The following is a 10,158-nucleotide window of genomic DNA, read 5'->3' on the forward strand; positions in this document are numbered from 1 at the left end:
TCATAGCCCTCCGAGTCCCCATACCAACTCTTCTACTGGTTCATTTGATTCCTCATCTGAGCCTGAGCCTCCTTCACCGCATATCATCACTATGTCTAGACCCATAACTCGTGTATGAACCCAACTTGGTGTTTTCTTCAGGTCTATCCCGGTGGTCACATCAAGTAGAACAGTCTCATGAACTGTTCTAGAATCCCCCATGCTCCCCTTTATGGTTGGGTTATGTCTATCATATTTTAACTAGTTGATAAATGACCCAATATGGCATGATGCTGGTTTGCCTTCTATGACGACTATGCTTCCCTCAGACATCCTCAAGTTTGAGGGTAATTCTAGAGAGGATCCTACCAACCATGTTCGATCCTTCTACATGTGGTGTTCGTCCAACTCCATAACCGATGACTCCATTTGGCTTAGGATATTCCAATGCATGCTCACAGGAAACACTGCAAAATGGTATGTAGACCATCCCTCCACTTTTCATTCCATTTTCGCGAAGCTTTCTAAAGCATTCCTTTCATATTTCCAAATACCTCTCCAATACGACACTCATACGGATCTATTGAGCTCATTCCATCTGTCCTCCAGCACTCACCTTTCCGATCATGTTCAAGGGTGGCGTAGAAGGAGGAGCACATGTCATGCCCTGCCCTTCGAAGACCATGTCTATCTAGATTGGTTTCTTAAGAGCCTTTTATCTCCCATTGGAAAATATGTCACCTCCCATTTTCCTCAGACAGAGGAGAAGCTCTCCAAACCGCTCTGAGATATGACATGATTTATGCATAATCCGTTATGTATATACCATCATTCCAGACCTCCCTCGTCCTGGAAGTGCCAATGCACCGAGGGCATCTAACACCGTCGATGGTATCATTAGAACACTTTTACATCCTTCACCATATACTCATCAAAGCTATGGATATCTGTAGGGGGCACCAATTCCTCTAACACTTATGCCCCTCCTGCTAGAAACATGTTTTCAGGACCCCAACCTATCTACCAAACCGTTGCTCCTCCTTATGCACAACTGAGTGCTCCAACCCCTCAAGCATTATCACCAAAACCTCCCATTCATCCTCAACCCTAGCAACTTCTGCCCCCTCAGGGTCAAATATTTGCACAAGAAAGTTCTACCAATCCCCAAAATTCAAAGAAAAATAATAGAGGGAAGGGTAACAAGGGTAACCATGGTAATCAAGGTAATCAACCTAGTGAACCCTAGGGGAACCAATCTAACACCAACAACTAGCAACAGGGAAGCCATACCAGGTAGAACAAGGCTATTTGTATGAATAAGTCTTATGCATGTTGTGGTGTACATGGCCATTATACACATGAGTGTCCCCGCTTACCCGAGATGCACCAAATGTGGGAATCTCAAGCAGTGTCTAGGGGTCAGTAATTGCCTCAGAATCCTATGCCATCTCAATCGACAATGCTCACAAATCCTTTCCCTCAGCAAGGATTTGTTTCTTCTCAACCTCAACTAGGTGAAGTAGCTCATCGCCTCCAAACTTCTGGTCCTGGTGACTACCAGATCCTTATGATGAACTTTGATGAGGTTAACCCCTCGAATATCAACTTGAAAACTCAGTCGCGTCAATATGACAAGCCATCGACTTTGTCCACCATTAAGTCCGAAAGAAAAGCATCTGTTGAGCCTCTTATGACACCAAATGGTATGTTACATATACCTAAACCTAAAGTTGAGGCCATTGCCAAGATCCCAAAGGGACCATTACGCCATAATGCGGCTTCTAACCGAGCTACCCATACATACATTATAGTAGATGACTTGGCACAATCACCTATTGCCATGTCGACCCTGGAAGTGCTCCAGTCATGCCCATCTCAAAAGAAATCTCTACTAACTACCTTGGGCATAGTAGATGCTTGTGACAATCGTTTGATTTTCTTCCCAGTTAATACATCATAACATCCCCCATTTCCTTCATTCGTTGCTTTCCAAATACCAGTCTGAGTCCATAATGTCATCATCTCGTGATGCATTATTGACGAAGGCGCATCCACCTGTGTAATGTCCGCTGCCATTTGGAAACAACTTAAGTCACCTGAGTTTTCCACCTCTATCATGACTTTGCGTGCTTGGGATGGACACTCCTCCCAACCGATTGGCATGTACCACAACTATGTAGTTACCCTTGTGAGCAAGATTGTCCATGTCGACATTGAATTTATTGATGCCCCTTTAGATTACAACATTCTCTTCCATCGTAGCTACATATATACCATGTCATCCATTGCATCTACGGTGTTTCGCGAGATGTGCTTCTCCCATGAAAGGAAGATCATGACCATCAATTAGTTGACTTACTATGAGCCGGCATCCATGACCTCCCTCGAGTCCATTATCTTGTCGATGTATGATAAACAATCTTAAACTCCTCTTATCGATGCTTCACACGGAGTCTGTAAAGATTCCTCATTGTTGGGTGCTTTCCCTGGTCCTCCCCCTCCCATCTCAGAGCCTAACTCTATGAGTGTTTTCATGTTACATGCATCACAGGATGCTTTCAAGTAGTCTGGTACATCCAATCAGCAGCCAACTCCTTAGCACCTTGCTGTTGCCATACCATCTGAGCCCTATGGATCCACCCCACTAGGACCTCCTCCGTTTGTGGGTACCTCTCCTATGTTTCCACCAAGAATTGTTCCTCCAGGTCTCAACCATCTAGGATTTATTCTGCTGGGACATCACTCTGTAGGCCAGATACCTTTCTTATTCCCCCCTCCAGGAGTATTTTTTTGTCATTATCATGGCTTCATTGGTCCTTCCCAACTTGAGTCTCAGTATCCCATTATGGTACATCGATCCCCCTGCAAGCATTTTGCCTGGTCAACTAAGACCTTACCATGCTTTGACCTTGGTTCAATCAGTCCCTATGGCCCCTACCACTGCCTCAGTTCCATCACAACCTCAACAGGAACCCACTCCTATTGCAAAAGAATCCAGACAAGGTGGGAAAAGCTATGAGGAAAGAACCTAAGGACAAGGCTCCCCAATCACCACTAGCCCCTAAGACCCCAAAGCGAGCACCCACATGCGCTTTGTGTAAAGTTGTTGGGCATGCCACCAATAGTTGTCTCGAACTTCCTCAACTTAAACACTTGGTTCATGAAGTGTTCCCTGAGTCAAATATCCTAAAAGTCCATGTTAACTTGCATGTCCCACCCAAGAAACTCAAAGTTTTCTACATAAATCACCCTTGTGCCCTGTGTGATCATCATGGTCACTATTCCCATTGTTTCCCTCGTCTCGATGAATTTCTCGATTTCCTTGGGGCGCTTCACGAATACGAGGCCACTCGTAGTGGATCATCTACTCCTCTAGTAGTGGATTCTAGTACCACTAGTCAACCAGAATAGGGGGACTCTGGTCCCACCATCATGATCCGTCCCCCTAATGTTTAGATGACAAACACAGCAAGCCATATTCTTTACTTGTCATCATCCGTGAGTTCCTCATAGGAAAACATTTCTTAGGATTCTGTGAGCACTTGTGTCAAACCTCTTTCGACAGAATCCAAGGTCTCAACATTCGTAGATCCTCCATCTACCAGCTCATCGTCTACTATTCAAGATGATGCGTATGTGAACCTTATTTCTTAGGTTGATGCACTAGGTAACACCACCACATGATGTAGTTAGTCTTCCTTTCGTCTGCCCATCTTCCTGTATGATGAGGACATCATGGAAGCTATGTCTACCTTTGATAACCCTTAGGGTTATATCCACTGCTTTACATACTTCATGCCACAGTAGTCCCATGACCAATATGCTGTGGAATCAAAATACTTCATTCACGGTGATGTCGATTGGTTTTGAAATCCCATACCTGCCCCAGATGCTTTCGAAGAAGGGAACATGGCCAACATCTCTCCTACTATCAAAATCAACATTTCAAATAAACTAGGGGTCAAAGAAAACATTACCTTGGGGCCACAGTGCACCCTAGAAGAAACTAAAGCTTACACCAAGCTCTTTAAAGAATTTTGTGATGTTTTCGCCTGGTCATATTCTGAGATGCCTAAAATTGATCCCGCCATTGTTGAACACCATATTGACACATGGCCCGATGCCACTCTTGTCCATCAAAAGTTGAGACCCATCCACCCTTCTTGACGTGAGGCCATAAAAGTTGAAATTTACAAGCTCAAGAAAGTTGATTTCATCTATCCCATTGAGTATAGCACATGGGTATCCAACCTGGTTCTTGTTGTCAAGAAGCAAGGCACCATTCATGTCTGCACGAATTTTCATGACTTGAAAAAATATTGTTCCAAAGACAACTTTCCCACACCCTTTATTGACTAGATCATTGATGAGTGTGCAGGGCATGAGGTTCTATCCTTTATGGATCGATTCTCCAGGTATAACTAGATCAATATTCGGCATGCCAATTAGTTAAAGACAACGTTCATTAACTCGTGGGGAACCTTTGCATATCAGGTCATGCCATTCGTCTTAAAAAATGTTGGAGCCACATTTTAGTGGGCCATGTCATACTGTTTCCATGACTTGGCACACCTTATCCTTGCTTACCTTGATGATCTCACTTCTTGTTCTAGGTCCCATGTGCAACATATTCATGATTTGCGCACCATTTTCCTTAGATGTCACAAGCATAACATTCGTCTTAATCTGTTGAAATGTGTCTTTTGTGTTCCTATCAACCGTATGTTAGTCTTCATTATGTCAAAAGATGGTATCACTCTTGACCTCTTGAAAGTTCAAGCCATTATTGAGTTACCACATCCCCGTACCTTGCACCAGTTACAAGGTCTTCAAGGCAAAGCCAACTTCCTTTGTAGGTTCATGCCTAAATATGCGATCACCGCGCATGGGTTTCTAAGACTCCTTCACTCCAGCATTCCATTTGTTTGGGATGACCATGCTCAATAGTCTTTTGATTCCCTGAAGCATGCTCTTACCTACAAACCCTTCATCAGCCCCCCCGACTTCACCAATGGTTTCATCTTGTACATCTCAACTTCCACCCAGTCGGTCACTGGGGTCCTTATTTAGGAAGATGATGATCAGAATGAGCATGTTATCTACTATGTCAATAAGAACTTAGTAGGTCCACCTGTGAACTACTCTCACGAAGATAAGTTGGCACTGACTGTCATGTTATCCATCCAAAAGCTTCACCACTATATCCTCATGAGTTCTACCATGGTCATAACGAACTCCAACCCATGACCTTCCTATTGAGTTGACGGATCATCAATGTGAAGTATGTATGTTGTATCATCATCCTCTAATAATTTGATCTCGAGTTTGTTATGCCTAAGAGTAAGAAAGGTTTGGCCCTCGCCAAACTCATTTCTCAACTACCCACCAGTGCATGTGATCCACTAGTTAACAATAAGCTCCCAGATTACCACTTGCTTTTCACCACTTCAGATGATCCTTGGTACAAAGATATTCTCACATATTTGTGAACCCAAAAGTTTTCCCCACATCTTACCCATGATGATCAACGATGGATTCGATTCCAAGCCCCTCACTACCTCCTCATCGGTGACAACCTTTATCGTCGTGGTGTGGATGATATCCTTCATCATTGTCTCACCCATCCTAAAGTAGAGAAAGTGCTAAATTCCTATCACAGTGGCGCTTGTGGTGGTCACCTCTCCGTTATAGCCACTGCCTAGAAATTCATGCGTGCTAGTTACTTTTTGCCTTCACTCTTCAGCGATTGCATTGAGGCAGTCAAACGCTACCCCAATTGCCAACATTTTCCCCCAAAGGCAAGAGCCCCACCGTCTCCCCTCCATCCTGTCATTGCTACTGGTCCTTTCTATAAATGGGCCATTGACTTTATGGAGTGTCAACCATCATCTGTTAGTAACCATAGTTATATTATTATGGAGGTCGATTATTTTACCAAATGGGCTGAGGCCATGCCAACGTTCAATAACACGGTAGCTACAATGACCCTTTTCTTTTTTAACCATGTTATCGCTCTATTCGGGGTTCTGAAACAATTGGTCTCTGACCATCGCTGACATTTTGAAGATGAGGTATGGCATGAACTATCCTCACTATTGGGCTTCTAGCACTAGTAGTCATTGTCTTATTACCCCCAAGGTAATGCACAAGTTGAAGCAGTGAACAATATTCTCAAGATGATGCTTCGTCAGATGGTGAGTAAGCACAAGACCAACTAGCACCTTATGCTCTTCCCATATTTTTGGGCCTATATAACTTCTGCTAAAACCACCACCGGGCTTATTCCTTTCCACCTTGTCTTTGGCGAGGAGGCAGTCTTGCCAATCGAGTGTGAGATCCCTTCCTTACACCTCACTGTCAAACTTCTCCCTCACAACAAACCATTAGAAAAAAGACTTTTCATGCTTGAACGTGCCTCTAAAGATCATCATGTTGCTTTTCAAACCATCTAAGTGGCCAAAAGGTGCACCAAAGCTCAATAAGATTGAAAATTCAAGCCTCGTGCCTTCCACGAAGGTGATCCTGTTATGGTGTATGACCAGGCCCATGACACTGTAGGGCATGGGAAGTTCAAATCATTATGGCGAGGACCTTACATCATTTGTAAGGACTTAGGTAAGAGGGCATATCTCCTGGAGGATTTCAAAGGTCAACTCCTTCCCAATCCTCGTAATGTACTCTACCTTAAGAATTTTTACCCATATAATTTCCCATTGATTTGCACATATTTATTCCTATCATGCATTTAGGTAGGTTTCTTCATTTCATTTGATGATTTGACACTTCACCAGGAAGCCATTTTTCTAAGAAAGGTCACTTCGTCGCCTCTCAAAATAAAATTTCGTCATAAAGCGACACTTGTACTTTGAGGCCCACCTCCTCTTAATACTTGTCGTACCATATGTCGACTTTCATCATGAGTAACCATCATTTACTCATGTTTTGGTGGTCCACACTAGGCCTAGCCTGTGTGCTAGCATCATCGAGTCACCGTTGTTCAGAGCATCTGTGATGAGTCACCCTTGCATTCTTGGAGTCTATTTCATGTCCCATTATATCATGTCACAATATTCCATCCATATATGCATACCATTCATCCTGTGTTGCCCATTTGGGCCTCCAGTCATATTTTCCTCATCCCCTCCAGAGTTGAGTCAGTTACTGTGAGGTCAACCATGCACTTTATGCTCTAAAAAGGGTTGTCATTTGTTTGTCTCCCAGTCCCACTTTTCCCCATTATCCCTGGTGTCAGTCCATCAATCACATTACTATTTTCCCTCATGCTTTAGTTAACAATCCTCATTGCCTCACCTATAGAAGGCCCTATTATGCCGATATCAACTCATTTATTCTAGAAGAACAACCTAGAGGGCAGTGGATCTTGGTTCCAACACCCATTCTTGTTTGATGCCTTGGATCGAGAAGAGGGACTCAATATTTCCCTTTGACTTGGTTGTTTTATGATCGTGATTCATACACTTGATGGTCCAGTGATGCAGCAGATTGTACCAGTGTTTCCAGGTGTGTGTGAGATGTTTGAGACCTCATGAGGGGGTGGCCCTTTAGGTATACCCACACATGCCCAAATGCATTCATATTATGCTACATCACGGATACGGTTCCGCAGAGTTGATGGATTCAATTCCTACCGATCGCAGTGTTCATAGCATGCACGTCTCCTGCAGATGATCCATTCAGTTGTGCAAAGCCTTTCCTTGTTCAACAGGGCTTCTCTAGTTGTTCTACCCTCCTTCCCACCCATTTTTTTGAGGGAAGGGCCTTTGTATCTCATGTACTAAGATATTATTCTATTCAATCCCGGTTCATGTTTTTCCAAGTGCATTATGTATATGGGACACATTGTATTATTTTCTCACTCTGTTATGCTAGCATGTCATGTACCATTCAACATGTACTTCATTGCTTAGTTTTATTTCTGGGAAAACAATTATTTTTGTACTAAGTTATCTCGACGAGTATGGGTATGCATCCCCCACCTCACTGAGGTCTAGTACCACAATGCAAAAGGAGACTTACATTAGTCTCACCCTCTCTGTCCCTATCCTATTTGAATTGAGCTTTGTTGGTCTCTCTCTCTCTCTCTCTCTCTCTCCCCCCCCCTGACTCCCCTATGTTGTCTAGTGATTATGTATTTAAAATGTACTTCGGTCATAGGTTTTTCTCCTAACACTCATATGTTGGGTGGAAATTTGTTATCACCAAAAAATTTATCATCTAGCCTAATTTACTAGATGGATCGAATTACACCATGTAAAGCCAATTTTACCATAGTAAAATTTCCTTCACTGTGAGAAATTACTTAATAAACCACCTCTGTTAAGTAATTTATAGTTAAACCCATGAAGAATAATGAAATAAATATCTCTTTATTTGATTTTCTTTTAAGAATAATTAATTAAACCATTGTTCAATTATTATTCCTTGTCATAGTTGACCCAATCGTGAAAAATAAACAGATAAATCATTATTTGTCTTATTTTTCTCTAAGAATAATTAATTAATCAGTAATTAATTATTATTATTTGTTAACTTTGACTAAATCGCTTAGGAATAATTAAATAAATCCTTATTTATTTATTATTGCTTAACTAATTCCTTGAGATGATAAATAAATCATTTATTTATTTGTTATATCTAAATAAAAGTTTAAATACTTTTTCCCTCCTAACCAAATATAATAAAATATTCCAAGAATGGGATCAATAATATTTTATTATTGCTCATTATTCAAGGATAAATCAATATTTCATTATAAATAGAAGAGTTTTCCATTCATTAATCACTTTTGATTATTTTCATTGTTGCACTCATTGTTGTAACTCTAATTATTTTCATTGTCGCACACCATATTTTTCTTTGGTTTACATATTATAGTGGAGGGAGACTCTACACAAGCTGAAGACATTTGAGGATAGCCAAGAACCCATCCCATAGAGGGGGATTGGTAAAATTTATTTCTTCCCTTCAAATGTGTTATAATAAAACTATTCATTGTATATCTTGTTTCCATTGGATGATTGGAGTTATTACTCTTTCTTTTTGTTGTTTAACTATGATTGTGGTGTAGATCTAGACTTTGGCAAGTTTTGTTTCTATCAATTGCTATAGATCTACAATGTTTAGGAGCCATTTATATTGTTGAGATTGTTTGTTATCCACAATCTTAAGTGGGTTGTTTTCGTACATCCTTGAGAATAAAACACTACAACATCAAACTTGAAGAATTCCTTGACTTTGCAGTTTTGGAGCATTCTCCACCTTCCTTTTGAATATATTCCAATCCTTCATGCCAGATTTTTGGACTCACCTTAATACGATTAATGATTTTGTGGCAATGGATTCCAAGACCTTTATCATTGTATCCCATTTTGGTAAAAAATTTCATAGAAATACCCTTGGTATTTTTCTTAAATGACGCAAAAGAAACATTATCATTGTTAAGATAATGAATTGAACATGAAGTATCTTTTACCTCCTTTTCTGCTTGCAACTCTTGCTCATGTTCCAGAATGTTAGTCGTCTCCTCCTTCCCTTTGATAGACGAAGTGGTAGATGAATATTCAAGAAAACCACTCTTGTGATTTAACATATAAGCATTTTTGTTCATCTGACAAAGGGTACAAACATCAGTCATCTCATGACCACAAACTTTTTTAGTCTTGGGGGAACCTTAGGTAGCTGAAAAACACCCTGTTGTAACACCCTCATCCCACATCTACCTAAGCAACCAACTAGCAAGGGTAAACATGTGACGAGAGGCCACTATGATATGATCTGACCTTGTAACTCACATTAAGGAAGTGGAATTGACAGAAACACACCATACATGCATTGAACATCATAACAACGACCCTCAGAAACCAATTCGACCTTTCTGCCAACTATCCCTTGGGCCCCACTGAGATTTTGGACCACTTGACCTTTGGATGCTCTCACGCTATGGGAATGCTAGTGTCCAAGGACCTATGGATGCTCTCACAGGCCAACAAGCCAACGTCCTTGGGATTTGAGCTAGTTTTTTAGTCCCAAAGTGTAGGTCACTTCCCATAATAGAATGACATCTTCATAATAGTAAGATAATAGGGAAATAACAGTGCAAAAGAAATTACTTGAATAAGACCTTGACTGGACCGCTACTATCCATGAAAAGCATTTCGT

This window comes from Pinus tabuliformis, chromosome 3_2 (genome assembly GCF_031772625.1).
Source record: "Pinus tabuliformis cultivar Carrire ecotype Pingquan chromosome 3_2, CPIR1, whole genome shotgun sequence".
NCBI lineage: Eukaryota > Viridiplantae > Streptophyta > Pinopsida > Pinales > Pinaceae > Pinus > Pinus tabuliformis.